Consider the following 16,331-nt stretch of genomic DNA (forward strand, 5'->3'; position numbering starts at 1 on the left):
TGCAGGCATGTATTTAAAATAAAATAAATCTTTATAAAAAGAGAACAAATCCATCCTCATAACACGGCTATTTAAGCCTCTAAATTCACAAATTTAATTCTGTTCAAGACATGAGATAAAAGTTCAAAGAAATGAACTTCTAACTAATGGAACACATGCTGTTTGTTAAGATGGAAATGACCTCAATTAAAAACAAGAAAAAATTCCCCAGCAGAAGAACAAGCTCATGAACTCATTTTCATCTCCTAAAATTCCAGGGATTTAAGGGAACCACATAAACAGAACTCTGAGGTTTCCAGGGCAACTTGAGGAAAAGGCGTATTGGGGCAATTTTAAAACTGTCTAGGGCTAGAGATGACTCAGCATCTAAGAGTGTGCACTGCTCATTCAGAGGCCTGCACTTGCCTTCCAGCAGCTCACGCTCAGCTCTAGTTCTATCTAGCTCTAGGATCTGACATGTCTGGCCTCAGCATGCACCTGCACTTACATGCACACACCTACACACACACACACAGAAAGAGAGAGAGAGAGAGAGAGAGAGAGAGAGAGAGAGAGAGAGAGATCTTTAAAATAAACCTTACAATTCTGTTGTTATAAATACATTAACTAAAAACGTTTTGCAAAAGTATACCCACTCTTACATGGGATACAGTAATTTCTAGTTGTTTTGTACTTGTTTTTAGGTTTTCAAAGAATTTAAAATTAAAAGTCTTGCCAACCTGTTCTTCCACCTCTGATAGGTGCTTCTTCCTGAAGTGCTACTGAAAAATGGTAAAAAGTCCAGCTTCTGTATGACAGAGGTTATCTCACAGTCAATAACCATGTGGTATGGTACTGCCTGCACTCCTCTAAAGTGCTTTACCCCTGTAAAGTTCTTCCTGGCTGTTACCTCAAAACATTTGCTATTTGTCTGTTTTGATATGTCTAGTCTACCAGAATTGAAATGTATGTAGTCAATACTCAAAACTGAGCAATGTTCCAAGTTTCGGAGACTACTAGTTCCTGGTGAATACAGCGCCCTTCACTGAAACCAGGTAAGAAAAAATTGATGGAGGTGGGTCTGTTGCTTTCATTGGTTAATTAATAAAGAAACTGCTTGGCCTCTGATAGGGTAGAATTTAGATAGGTGGAGTAAACAGAACAGAATGCTGGGAGAAAGAAGCCGAGTAAGGAGTCGCCATGATTCTCCCACTCCAGACAGACGCAGGTTAAGATCTTTCCTGGTAAGCCAGCTCATGATGTTACATAGAATATTAGAAATGGGTTAGATCAATATGTAAGAGCTAGCCAATAAGAGGCTGGCACTAATGGGCCAGGCAATGTTTAAAAGAATACAGTTTCCGTGTAATTATTTCAGGTAAAGCCATGCGGGCGGCCGGGTGACGGGGACGCAACCCTGCCGCTCTTATTTCAACAGAGTGGCACCCAACGTGCTAATGAACTCCACGTAAAACCTGAGAGGGCTTAAAAAGGACACAGAGAGAATTTAAGACAGCTTTTTGCTGTTTGTGGGTTGCGTGCCGCAAAGAAATTGTCCTGACTCAGCAGCAGGAAAAAACTGGCTGTTTTAAAATGCCGGCTTTCTGGGCTGTGCCGCCATTGCGATCTCTGTCTGGCTCCTGCGGGAGACAGAGCTTTTGAATGGAGCATTTGGAGTAAAGTGCTATGGCTTGCTTGATGGCAATGTGTGCTGTGTGCCTGGAGCTGTGTGTGGCTCAGGGGCACCAAATGGTTCTGAGGCAGGAGCGGCTTAGCTCCGCCATGCTGAACTGTGCTGGTCTCAGCAGGAACTACCGTAATTACCATAATAACAGCACAGTTAAGGTTTAGACTGAGCAGGACACCGGAGGTATTACCTGTACATGGTGCAACTTAAGTTTTTAAGAAGTGCTTAACATTTTAAGAAATGCTCCTGGCTAGTAAAAAAATTATAGATTCACAATAAAACAGATTCAGACATAAAAGACCACAGTGTTGGTGACTGTACATAGGCTTGAGAGAGAGAAAAAACAAATATAGAGAATAAAGTTAATGTCTTTAAAAAAAGGGTAAAGTCTTTAAAGAGACAGAGTACAGATAGTTATAGATTAAAAGAAATAAAGAAAAATAAGCCACGTAAAAATGGAAAATTCACAGAGAGTCTAGATTCTTTGTATTATTGTGTTTTCTTTAAAATTTTTGACTCTGAAGGAGCTAAGTACAGAGAGACATTTCATTATATGGGGCTGTCAAGCTAAACCAGAATGGACATAAGGGTATTATGATTTCAGAATATGGGTCTAAGGATATGATGCTTTGGAGAGGGTCTTCTTTTGTTTTCACAGAGGATGAGACTCTGTGGATTGCGTCTATACCAATATGGTATGATAGACCACGCCCTCCTGAAAGGTTGCTGTGAACACCTTCAGAAAATTACTTCACTCAACTGCCAACCGAGATGACCCTGACACACAGGTTACACTATGAAAGATCTGAATAACAGCGCCCCCATTCAGCATGAAGCAGTTTGGAGAGAAAAACTGCGCCCATGTTCCCAAATATGGTTTATAAATGTTCTTTTACATTTAAAGGGGGATATGATATAGATATGAATAATTTGCATTGGTATGGATTTTAAGGTCAATTTTGTTATATGTATATGTATTTCTGATCTTGATTACTGTATTGTGATTGTATAGTTCATTTAAAATGTAATGTATAATTAGGAAATATAGGTTGCTAATGGATAATCATCAATAATAGTCAAACTTGTAGTCATGTTAGTTAGATTTTCTAGATATATAGAGATATATTTCAGTTAGATAGGCATTCTTCATATCTTTCAAAGACTGCAGAATATGGCATTTAAATGTTTTAATAACTTAGGACTTTTCATGACAATGAGACATGTCTGCTCCTGGCAGCACCAATCTACTTCAAGAGGAAGATGGGCATCGAAGAGGCTCCTTATGGAGTTTGATAGCTATTTGGGTAAGAAACTGCTCTTGCCTGGACTGATGCATAAGCTGGACACAGAGAACCCGCAGAGAGAGGACTACTGAACTTGCCTGAAGGTGAAATGGTCTTTTGGGGTTCCTGACTCATGAAAGAGTCTGTGAGACATTCTGCAGGACACAGCAGATAGTGACTGAACTGTCTTTGGAATTTCCTGCTTGATGAAAATGTCTGCTGGAAACTATGGGCCTGAAGGCTGAAGATGGATGCCCCAACGGTACAAAAGAACTTTGGGTGACTGTACAGGCAGCGAGATGTCTCTGTCATTTCTAGAGTTTTGGATTTCTTGTTTGCTTAGGTAATATTATATCCTTCTGGAGTCTTTGATGGAGTTGAAGAATAGATAATGATTATAGTTTTCCTTAGTTATGATAAAAGATAAAATAGATATAAATATTGTAACTGTAATTCTTGCTTGATAACTGTTTTGCTATATGTAATCTTACTATGTTAAAGTGAAAGCCTTTCTTTTTTGTTTAAACAGAAAAAGGGGAAATGATGGAGGTGGGTCTGTTGCTTTCATTGGTTAATTAATAAAGAAACTGCTTGGCCTCTGATAGGGTAGAATTTAGATAGGTGGAGTAAACAGAACAGAATGCTGGGAGAAAGAAGCCGAGTAAGGAGTCGCCATGATTCTCCCACTCCAGACAGACGCAGGTTAAGATCTTTCCTGGTAAGCCAGCTCATGATGTTACATAGAATATTAGAAATGGGTTAGATCAATATGTAAGAGCTAGCCAATAAGAGGCTGGCACTAATGGGCCAGGCAATGTTTAAAAGAATACAGTTTCCGTGTAATTATTTCAGGTAAAGCCATGCGGGCGGCCGGGTGACGGGGACGCAACCCTGCCGCTCTTATTTCAACAAAAAATCATGTTCAGTCATCATATGCACACCATTTTAGACACATACCCCACTCAATACTCATTAACCCCAACTGTCTAAAGCCGAGATTCAATAATGAGTGAAGACAGGCAATGAGATCAACTAAAATAAATAGCTACCTACACCAAGTTGATTAAATTCTGTTCTCAAAACTTCTGAGCCCTTCAAAACAAGGTCTTTTTTAAATAGAAAATAAATCTACACTTAAATCTCTTCTCCAGATACCAAAAGACAAAAAAAAGTTGTAACATGAAGGCGATTGTAACATATTGACTTAAATTAATTCTAGGGGCTGGAGAGAGAGTTCATCAGTTAAAAGTGTTTGCTTACTCTTCCATGGTCAGCATTAGCTACCCCCAACACATCAGATGGTTTACAACTGCTTGTAACTCCTGTTCTAGGAATGAGACACACTCGCCTGGCTGCTGCAGGTACCCAGAAACACATGGCACACACACACACCACATCACACCGGTAAATCCTTGAATAAATTCTAGAAAGGCTTTACTTTTCATACTTCAAAGACAATCTGTAGCAACAGTGAACACCAGCATAACCTAACCACCACTCCACGTGGACACGGCAGACAGCAACACTGCAATACTATTTAATAAATCCCGATTTATTTGCTTAACTCAGAGGAATTTTAATTTCAGTATTTATGGCTTACTGCAGTTTTGTAATTACCATGTTATGGAAGTGCCAGTCTTAAAAAGTTTCATAGCTTAGGAAAAAGAGTTCTCAAAGTGAGTATTCAGCAAGAGTGAACTAGGGAAGTGTTATGTGATTTGTGTAAACACTGTGTAACTTATAGCAGTCATTTATGAATATATAGTATATAGTTCTTTTCAAGAAGAAAGTTGAAAACTCCAAGTTTCTCATCTTGCTTTCTCATTTTCTTTCAGGTGAGCCTCCATGCGGCTCTGAGAACAAGCTTCCTTGTCTGGGTAACAACAGACCAGTGCTGCCTGGCAGGCAGCTGCAACTATGCAGCAAGTGACATGCTAAGGCCTTGGTTTCTTTTCAAATGATGGTATTAGTGACTTAAAAAAAAAAACATTTATTTACCATGTACATGCGCAAGAATGCAGTCAGAGGGCAACTCTATAGTGGATTCTCACCTTCTGTTAGCAGGTCACTGCGACTGAACTCAGGTCATCAGGCTTGGCAGCAGGTACCTTTACTCGTGAACCATCTCACTGGCCTGGTCTCCCAGGGCAACATTTTCATCCCACCTCTTCCCAGTGAACTTCATTTGCAAACACTCATCTCATACAGCTTTTCATGAAGCTGACCCTTTAGGTAACGTCTAAAGGTAAAGTGCCACAAGACAGAGCAGGAAGCTCACTTCTTAGAAACAAGGACTATACACCTTCAAAAAGTAAATACTTTTATAAAAGTGTTTCCATATTGAAAGAGTGAAGCAGTCTTTACATTTGAAGTTCTGGTTTATAAATTAATTCAGTTCCCAAACTGTAAAGACCCCAAAGTTATGACGGGAAGTTAAATGTTCAGTATTCTATTCGATGTGGATGTGTGAGACCACTACATTTAATGGACACTGACTGTCATGTCCTTTTAAGAGGTCTGTAAGTTGAAGGAGCAGTGTTAATTATTTTGAAGTAGGTCTTGAAATGCTTTTCTTGGTGAAATGTTTACAAGTCAGATACGGACAATGAAAACTCAGTCCCCTAAGGTTAGACCGCTGCTAGGGCGTGGGTCATAGGACACACATCCTGGCTCACAGACAGGTAGAGATGCTGAGGTCTGTCAGGAACTTACAGGCTTCAGGGCTATCCTCTCAGTCATCAGTATTATAAAAGTGGAGAACTGTAAACATAGCCAACATTGAAACCCTACAGAATATAAAGAAATATGCAAATCACTTTAATTATATGTTGCTTACCAGTCCGTCAGTAAATGGAAAAAATAAAAAACAAAAAACCCACAAAACAAAACAAAACCCAAAGCTCTAGAAGACTATATTTAAAGCAGACACGGACATTCTGTGAAGCTGACAAATGGCATGTAGACAATGGCACAAATTTTATGTATTTGTATTGTATGTATTTATTTTTTACATGTGGGTTTATTTTTGGTGTAACACACTGAATGTGGACAAATACATTATGTCACTCATTCACCATTATAGTATTATTATACAAGGTATTTTCTTTATGTATGGTTTTGAGTTGACATTTGAAGTTCAGTATTTTTATCTTTAGTCTTGAAATAATCGACATCAAGCCAACCTTCCAGGTAGACATACTTTTTCATTATTATTTTGATTAACACAACTTCAATACTATTCTTTAAAGGAAGACACTACTATATAAAACATCAAAATTAATAAAAACTCAAAGTACAAAACACCTTAAATCACAAAAAATAAATTTCCTCTTTAAGTTAAAAAAAAAAAAGGATTAAAAAAAAATCTGCAATTAAACCGAGCCTGGTGGTGCACACCTTTAATCTCAGTACTCGGGTGTGGTTGTGCAGAAGCAGGTGGATCTCTGAGTCCAAGACCAGCCTGGTCTACTGAGCAAGTTCCAGGCCAGCCAGGGCTACACAGAGAAATTCTGCAAGTATAAAGCAAACTTATGGCCTAGTTCCTTATAAATATTCCCTCTAAACAAATATTACTATTTAATTAGCTATTTAAAACCACAAACTTCCATTTGGAAATGATGACTGGGATATAAGAAATTGGGGAGGGGGTTATATGACATGGCACTTATTGTTATCTCTCTATTGATACAGATCTGAGTAATGAAATAAAAAATTAATTCATTTTTCGATGACCTACGCTAGAATGTTTTACCCCAACTGATCTATTTATAAATTAAAACTGAAATTTCTTAGAGACAAACTTTAGTAGTTATTAATAAAATAAAAGCTTTGAAATCTTCTTCCAGAGATAATGCTACAAAAAAAAATGCTTTCCTATGACAGTGAGTTCATCCTTTACACTTCAAAGGACAGTTCAGTATTTCTAAAAGAAAACGAACGCAGTATCACTCACCTCATGTAAGCTTAAAAGTGAATTTCCCAAATAGAACAATTAAGTAAATACACTAATCCAAGCTGACACCATAAATTCACTCAGAAAGTAGCCAATTATTATGTTATGTTCAAAATTGTCACTTCTTGGTTCTTCGTTTTCTTTCACCAGTCACTCCAAAAAAGGTATATGGACACAGACCAATGGAGAAGAGCAGGAGGCAGAACATAGCTCCACATACATTAGAGACTTCAATTGCTTTTCATTAAACAATGGTATTGTTTGTTGGGCTTTCAGAGTTATTTGGAAAATATGACAATTAAAAGAAAAAGAAGGAAAAATATTCAGCGAGGTGGTGATGGCACACGCCTTTAATCCCAGCACTTGGAAAACAGAGACAGGCGGATGGATCTCTGAGTTTGAGGCCAGTCTGGTCTACAAACGCAGTTCCAGGATAGCCAGAGAAACTCCATCTTGAAAAAACAAGTCAAAGATTCTAAAGGCACAAGCAACAGAAGAAAAGAACTGATGAACTAGAAATAAAAATGAAACTATCCATGCCTCAAATAATAACATGAAGAAAGCGATAAAGTAGGATGTAGCAGCACACATCTCTAATCCCAGCACTAGGGAGGCACAGGAAAGGTATTATAAATCTGAGACCAGCACATATGAGTTCCAGGGCAGCCAGAGCTACAGTAAGACCCTTGTCTTGAAAAGACAAAGGAGAAGAAAGAAAGAAAGAAAGAAAGAAAGAAAGAAAGAAAGAAAGAAAGAAAGAAAGAAAGAAAGAAAGAAAGAAAGAAAGAAAGAAAGGAGAGAGATCAAGAGAGAGGGAGAGAGAGATCAAGAGAGAGAGAGACAGAGAGAGAGAGAGACAGAGAGAGAGAGAGAGAGACAGAGAGAGAGAGAGAGAGAGGAGAGGAGAGAGATATCAATAGACTGAGAGAGGAAAATGTAAATCATGTACCTAGTAAGGCACTTATACCTACATTAATAATTCACTTTGAAAACAGGCAAAGGATCTAAATAGATACTTCTCAAAGATACATAAAGAACCAATAAAGACATATGAAATGATGTCTAAGATCATTAGGGAAATAAAAATCAAAACCATAATGACATAGCTTTCTTGGCACCCAGAATGGATATAATGGAGAAAATAGAATAGCAAATGTTAATACGGACATGGAGACATTACGGCCTTCATACACTGCTAGTGGGAATATAGAATATGTGCAGGAGCCTTAGAAAATGTCCTGACAGTTCCTCAAACAGCTGCAACTGGATTGACATAAGGTCCAACACTTTCCTTGGTATCTAGGCAAGATAATGAAACTATGTCTACTTTGTATCATTTAGTCAAAGTGTTCAAGAACTAATGAGTAAAATAATGAGTACAATATAGACTATTATTTGGCAATAAAAATTAATACTGATAAATACTATATGGGTGAACTTTGAAAATATTATGCTAAGAAGCTCGCTACTATTAAGAATGCATCAAATGATTTCATTCATATGTAATGTCCAAAACAAATAATTTATAAAGCACAGAGCAGATTGGCAGTTGTCTAAGGCTGCTGTGTAGGGACTTTAGAGGGTGATGGTTTCTTTCTGAAGTAATGAGTATGTTCCAGGGCTGACTGTGGCAACAGATGCACAATTTGGTAACAACATTAAAAAGTACTGAATTATATCTATCAAACAGGTGGATTATATATAGTAAATAACATTTCAATAAAGCTGATAGAGAAGCTATAATATCTTTTACAATACACTGGAGGTCAAGAAATCTGCCTTTTAAGATAATTCAATGTATTTTCTATCTGAATATGTATCTTTCTTGTTTCTTATATAAAACTTAAACTTGTGACTCATATTCAGGATTCCTTATACTGTCAATCCACAGTGACCTAACACTCTCTTCACCAATTTGTATATATAGCAAGTTCACTGAACACCACTGTCCTCATTTTGTAGTATATTTTACTGCCTAGAATATACTCTTTTCACTTCCACCTATACAAATTCTTCAATATTCCATCGAAATGCTGCCTGCCCACCAAAACTTGCCACATGAATTTTCAAAACTCTGTAGTTCTTCATGACAACAGTGAGGTGTCCTTGTACCACCATCCCCTACAGTGTGCACTTCAAGCTCTCTGTGGGTGAGAGACAGAACATGTACATTCTACTTATAGCACCTGAACAATCTTCACTTGCTATCCAGGAAGAATTTTCTTAAGTACCTGAATACATTTTCCTGTGATTATTCTACCAACTACGAATTGATGATCAGCAAATGTTCCATGAACAAATTAGGTTGATAAACAGCAACACATAACAGCAGAATATTACTATTGTTATTTGCAGTGAACTATAATGCTTCTACTGAATCAAGAAACCTCCTTAAGAGTAATAATGGCTGTTAGTGGTGAGGCGTGCCTTCGATCCCGGCAGCAGCACAGGAGGCAGAGGTAGGTAGATCTCTAGATCCAATGCCAACCTTGTCTACAAAGTGAATTCCAGGCCAGCCAAGCAACAAGGAGAGACAAAAAAGAAAATATTAAGAATATAAATGCTTTTAAATAAGCAATAATTATCACTTTGTGATGAAAAATAGGATGCCTCCATGTTTCTTCCTGTCATTGCTAAGGCAAGCAGGGGTAAATCTCTCAATAATGTTTTATTAAGTCCTGGTTAAATTAAACATTGTCTGTTACATCTACATCATAACTGCAACCAGAATCTCACAAGCAAATATCCAGGTTATTAGGATACAACTGAAACTCATGAAACAAATCCTAGTATCAAAGAAGATCCATTAACTTTCGGGAAAGAAAGCTTCCATCATTACTGGCTGGTTACTTTCTGATCTACCCTTGACTCCTGCATCAAGGTCATTACTTAGCTATTCCCAATCAACTTACTCTTTCTTTTTTTGTTGTTGTTGTTTTGGTTTCGGAGATAGGGTTTCTCTGTAACTTTGGAGCCTGTCCTGGTATTCACTCTGTAGTCCAGGCTGGCCTTGAACTCACAGAGATCCACCTGCCTCTGCCTCCAGAGTGCTGGGATTAAAGGCCTGTGCCACCACTGCCCAGCTTTTAATTTACTGTTCTTCACCCAAGGATCAATCTTTTCTCCTTTCAGGAAAAAAAAATTCTGTAAATCCCCTAGATGACCTCCTCCCCAAACCCTGCTTTGATTTGTCTAGATCAAACCCTATTCATGACAGACTAGTGCTCTCATGGAGTTACACGGCCAGTCCTAACTACTCTTTTGAGATTTGTGTAAACAGCCACTAGAACTACTTCATAGTTCTGGATAATGTTTCATGGCTAGAATGTCTAATGTGTGAATAAATTATAGATAAGTATGTATTATGGGAGGTACCACTTTATATTTATCTGCTAAAATGAATGAGAATATGAAAGATGTTAATTTTTTTTCTTTAGGTAATTCAATAGATAATCAAATATCTAGGCAAAATATAATAAAATGTATTTTCAATGTTTTTGTCTGAAAGAATTAAGAGAAAAACATAAGACAAAAAAATCAGAACTTAAGAGTGTGTACAAATTAAGGGAAGAAATGAATTTTGGAAAAAACTAAATGGCTACCCTTATTCATAATTTCAAAAAACTACATTTATAGATGTAATAAGCTTACACTTATTTTAAAACAACAATTCTAAGCCAGTCATGCCTTTAATCCCAACATTTGGGAAGCAAAGTTCAAGGCTAGCATGCTCTACAGGACAAGTTCCAGGACAGTCAGGGCTACAGAGAACATGACTCAAGAACAAAACAAACACAAACAGAACAACACCAAGAACAATGATTCTAATGAAACATTAAAATGAAGGAAGAACTAACAAAATAGCCATTTCATGTTATCAGTTTTTGTGTATCAATGAGCTGATTCTACCCCAGGAAACAACTCAAACACACTGAGAAAACATTTGCCTTACTGATGGTTTGCAAATACTCAGAAGTCATCCGCCTTTAGAACCTTCAACAACTCTACCTATTCTCATCATCAAATCTGTATAAACGCCCTGGGCACACCTTAATCATGCAGCAGGTAAAAATAGCATGTTAATATTTTATAATACTAAGGAAACCTCCAAGTGACAGTAACAGTCTTATAAAACTGTAGGCTGTATGGCCACAACACTTTCATTCTCAACTTATATCTACAAACAATGAAGTCTATCATGACAGGTTTACTTAATAACTAAAGAAAGAAGTGGGATGCGCTGTCTAGAAAATCTGTCACATGAACACATAAAATGCAATATAGCTTAATGCTGCTCTTAGGAGCCAAGAAGGAAACAAAAAGATATTAAGACTCGTTCTCTGTTGAGGCTGAAATGTATTTTACTTAGTCCAGCTAACCAACTAGGACTTTCAAAGGGGGGGGGGAGGGGTGTGGAACGTGGTTCTCAGGAGACAGCTGTGCGTCAAACTATTCATTTTCTATTTAAGCAAGAAATACTAATTACAACTAAGAAATTAAAGAGGCAGAATGATTTCAAGTCCGAGACCAGCCTGGGCTACATAGTGAGTTCTAGCATAATCTAGACTACACACAAGACCCTCTCTCAGACAACCAAAATAAATATAAAAGAATCAGCCTGCCTTCCAAACAAAACAGAAACACTAAATGAAACACTTTTATTTTATCAATAGAGAAAACTGCCAATACTTTTTTGATTAAAATAATAAGTGAAAGGTCAGGATGGTAATAATTTTAATGAAACAAAGTCAAAGTCAGATTACACTCACCTTTTGAATCAACTTATTACACATCTCGCATGTCCCTGTATACATCTTAATCTTTAACTAATGGCTTTTATAAAGTGGAGCTGAGAAATAAGGCAGTTTAAATGTCACTTCCTCTCACAAACTACCCCACTATTTTTCACTCAAATAATTCTTGCTTAAATAAAGTTTTTGTTTGAGACCAGGTTTCACTATGAAGCCCTGCCTACAATTTACTTGTAGAACAGGTTGGCCTTGAATTCAGAGATCCAGCTGCCTTAGCCCCCTGGGTGCAGGGATTAAAGGTGTGCACTACTACTACCAAGCTTGGTGGCATTATAATGTACAAGGTCATGTATGATCTAGAAAAAGAATCAGCTCACCTAAAGGTTAATAGATTTAAAAAATACTTTCATAAAAAGACCCAGGCTGAAGAGATGAGTTGTTAAGAGCATTTACTGTTCTTGAAGAGGACCCAGGTTTGGTTCCAGCATCCACATGGTGGCTCACAAGAAACTCCAGTTCCAGGGGATCAATCTGATGTTCTCTTCTGACCATCTCAGGCTCCTGAACACACACAGTGCCCATTCATACAATCAACCATACACATACATACATACACACATAAAATTTAAAGATCTTTTAAAACGGTCTTTAAGTGCTTATACAAACCAATTGCAGTCATTATAATTAGCCTAGGCAATGAGTGTCAGAGGGACGGACAGGTCTGCATTGTGTGCTACTATTTGTGTGAAGAACACACACACATTTACTTGTGTATGGAGAGTGCTTCTGAAGACACATGGGCTATTTTTGCTATACTTTATGTTCTGTACTATAACCATCTGAATAATTAATTTAAAAACAAAACTGAAAATACAAAAAAAGAACTGCTTTTTACTTCACCAAGAGTGCTCTCTTTTCTTTGATTATTTTCTAATGATAAATAACTGTTCCCAGCAGTTCCTTGAGAGTAAAGAGTGAAATTCCTCATTGGATTTGTGGGACTTTCTGGCCCAGTGTATTAAACACAGTAAGTCTGGAGAAATTAAGACACCCGTGAAAGGCCCCAAAGGTAGAAGTTAAAGGTAAGATGAACATTACAATTTGCTGAAGGAAAAGTCCTTTCTACTTATCTAAAAATACCAAAAGAATACGCTATTATTCTAACTGTACAAATGAGGAAACTGAGGCAGAGAAAGTAGACACTTTCCCCTGGTCACAAAATTCCCAAGTGTAGGCACATGACAGGACTGGCAACGCTGGGATCCAAACCCAGACTTGTAGTTTTCCACACCAAATAGACACACTTTCAAATGTGTGTCACAGCAAGTGTCAAATATTCAAATCACCATGGACTACCGTCAAGTGTCACAACAGTACAGCCACGTTCACACATGCACAAGGAATTGGTGTCATTATCTATGTTCTGATATTTGCTGTAGTCTTAAGCTCAGATTTGAGCTCTAACCATTCAAAATACAAAAGTTAGTTCTGGAAGTAACACAGCAAGAAAGATGGTTATATGAATATATAACTGCAAAGTTTATACGGCTGCAACTGCCAATCTACCTGTCTATGGAATCAGCATTTTACTTTTCAGTGACTCAGTGTAAGCATTGTCACAAATAATATCTCTGATTAAAAAGGGCATGAGATGATATTTTAAAAATACATAATTGATCCTCCACAACTACTCACAACAAACAAAAACAATGCCTTAGAAGAGACACTTTTACTTTTCTAAGAAAATAAAAATTGCTAATTTAGAGCTGATACATTAGCTTCTGAAAGTGGAAAAAGGAAATTTATGGATTGGGTTTCTGTTTCTTCAGCCTCTTGAGTGAAGTTTCATAAGTGGCTAATACTAGTTTCAAACTCCAGAAGAAAATGTTCCTTTAGTATCCACTAGATACATTCTTTCAAAAAATAATTTATTAGCTTGCTTTTTGGTTTTCCGAGACAGGGTTTCTCTGTAGACAAGCTTTGGAGCCTGTCCTGGAACTCCCTCACTTGGTGTACCAGGCTGGCCTTGAACTCATAAATCTGCCAGTCTCTGCCTTGGAGAGTGCTGGGATTAAAGGTGTATGCCACCTTTGCCAGGCTAATTCATTAGTTCCTACATGCACATGTCCATGAATAAACAGCATAAAAAGTAAGTGAATGAATGGATGAGAGGAAGAAGGCACAGCTTGATTTTTCCTGGCCCCTAGGAGCCAATGGAATTACAATGCAGGCCAGGTTCCAGGTGAATGCTTGAAAACTAAGGCAGACAAAAAGTGTCCCAAGTTTCCTCTGCAACTGCTCAGTCAATCTGATTCTCCAAAGATAAAATTTAAAATATCTTTTGGTCAAGATTGACGAAAGGACACACCAGGGAAAATCTTATTTTTCTAAGGAAAGACTCATTTTCATGTATCATCTCTATTGGTTTGTAAGAACTACTTTACCAACATCATTACCATGTGTAAATTCCTCACTGTGTGGACACAGAACTGTCTTCTTAATCCTATGGGAACATCCCCTCACCCCATCTTAATTTTCTTGACAATAGCAAATTGTTGAAGTGCTAAAGACTAACAATGTAACAAAGTTTCAGAGTCCTGACTGACACAGAAAAATCAAACACAATGACTCTACTATCAATCAGTATTTATTCCTAACCAAAGGTCTTGCATGCATCAATCACAACTGGTTATTTAAAAACAAACTGTGCATCTCTCAAAGTAACTAAAATAATTACTTGGGATTTTGCTTTGAAGTCAGGAAATAATGAGTAGGTGCACAAAATTTTAATAGATGGCACAATAGTACCCTGTCTCGAAAAATCCAAAAAAAAAAAAAAAATATATATATATATCTTATGCTAAATCTTTAGAAGGCAGATGTGATGCAAGGGGAGGCTACAATCCCACTGTAACTTTTGAGAAGATATGGCAGGTTTAAATAGGTCATACTGCAATGCTCTTTCAATCTTTAATGTGTCGATGACTTTTTGACAGTCCCCTTTGCCAATGTTCTAGGTGAAGGGAAAAAAGATACACCACAACCTCAGACTGGGATTACCTACTGCAATACACAAATAATGACTATTTTTAGAGTGAGAATTATTTCGATCCTCCCTCTATTAAAGTTTAGACAGAAGTGTGTGAGAAACACAGCAAGGAGTGAGCAAGATTAAGGGGAGATCCGATGACTCAAAGCTTGGCAAGACTGCCTCCCACCAATGATATCAAGCAAAAAAGTACCTCAGCTAATATTCGTTTCTTAGAAGAGTTTCAGAGTGATGGCCCTCAAGTGATTATTATCTTATTGAAAAGGGTTAAAACCGAAACTGTTTTCAAACACCAGCTTCCCTTTTACAAGATCCCAACAGTTTCTGTAAAAAGTTATTACAAATATGTTTTCTTAGCACCCCTTTCCTTCCCAAAAGAATGCATTTCCATGACTACTGATTTTTTTGTTTTTTTGTTTTAATTATTCATCCACAAAACCGAGGAATGAAGAAAATAGCCAAAAATCTCCCTTCGAGTAGCCAAGGGCAGAAAACAGCATTTTCTCCAACCGCGTGGGAGTAGGGGACAGGGGCAAGAACAAAATACAGCACCAGAGAAAACCTTGGGTTTCGAACTTTATTGCACCAAGAGCGGAGAGGAAAGCAGGTCGGACGTTGCGGCTCGTCCGCTCGCCGAGCGGGCTCCGCCGCCAAGGCGGCAGCACCTTCACCTCCTCTGCCCTCAACTGTCGCCTTCTTCTTCCTCCTCCTCCTCCACCCCCCACGGGCACCCAGGCGGCGGCCCGGGCTGCTAGCCCGGCACAGCCGGGGCAGGCGAGCGGGCGGGCGGGCGGCGGCGAACCGGGAGCGGGGGGCGGCGGGCGGGCGGCCTCCCCCGGGGCGGCTCCGCTCCGGCTCCGGCTCCGCGCCTGGCCCGGCCCGGCCGGCGGCGGGAACGCGGGCGCCAGCTTGCCGCGGCCGGCCGCCCGCTCGCTCGCACCCCGCCCCGGCCGCCCCCCGCCATGAGCGCCGCCGCTGGCTGCAGGCAGAGTCGCTGCCGCCCGGCCGCCGCTGGCTCCAGTCCGCCGCCATTATTCTTTGTTCGCTGCGAGCGGCGGCGGTGTTGTGGGGCTCGGGCGGAGGCTCCATCTTTACCGCGGCCCCTCCTGCGAGGGGAAGGCCCCGAGCGCTGGTGTCCGGCGCCTCCCCGGCCCCCCTCCGTCCCCCCGGCTCTCTCCGGCTCCTGCCTCCTCCTCCTGCTCCTCTTACCGGTGGTACAAGCTCCTCCGTCACTGCTTTCGTTCGCGGCCCGGATCTCGCTGGAGTTTTATTCTCTCCCCCACGTAACACACCGCGTCAAACTACACCTCCGCCGCGTCACTCACCAACACTCCGCTTCTCCCAGCCGCCCGGGCCACAGGCAGCAGCAGCCGCCGCCGACTGAGGAGCCGCAGCCAGGGAGCCAGCCAGCGCCGCCCAGTGCCGAGTGCGCAGCGGCCACTCACGGAAATAGCCGAGCTCGGCCCGGAGCCGCTCGAGAGGCCCCGCCTCCGCGCTGGCGGCGGAACCTGCCGAAGGCCTTCGGCTCCTTTCGGGCGCAGCCGAGGGATTGACGGTGGAAGGTCTGTGTAGGCGGGTTGAGACCGGCTCGGGAGGAACGTCCAAACCTCAATCGGGCGTGCGGAGGCTT

General features: G+C 39.8%; 1 protein-coding gene across 6 annotated transcripts in view; it reads right to left on the reverse strand.

Moving 5' to 3' along the window:
* The window catches only part of Creb1 (cAMP responsive element binding protein 1), a 61,770-nt gene extending 45,681 nt beyond the window's left edge, over window positions 1-16,089 (reverse strand). For 4 of the 6 annotated variants that reach the window (XR_009055977.1, XM_057754568.1, XM_057754546.1 and 1 more), the window contains exon 1: window positions 15,911-16,088. The gene's annotated coding sequence lies outside the window, so the exon portion shown is untranslated. Of the gene's footprint in view, window positions 1-15,910 lie in introns of all 6 variants that reach the window. The other 2 variants (XM_057754576.1, XM_057754561.1) reach the window with 2 other exon arrangements.
* Window positions 16,090-16,331: the final 242 nt, after the last annotated feature.

This window comes from Chionomys nivalis, chromosome 2 (assembly GCF_950005125.1).
Source record: "Chionomys nivalis chromosome 2, mChiNiv1.1, whole genome shotgun sequence".
Lineage (NCBI taxonomy): Eukaryota > Metazoa > Chordata > Mammalia > Rodentia > Cricetidae > Chionomys > Chionomys nivalis.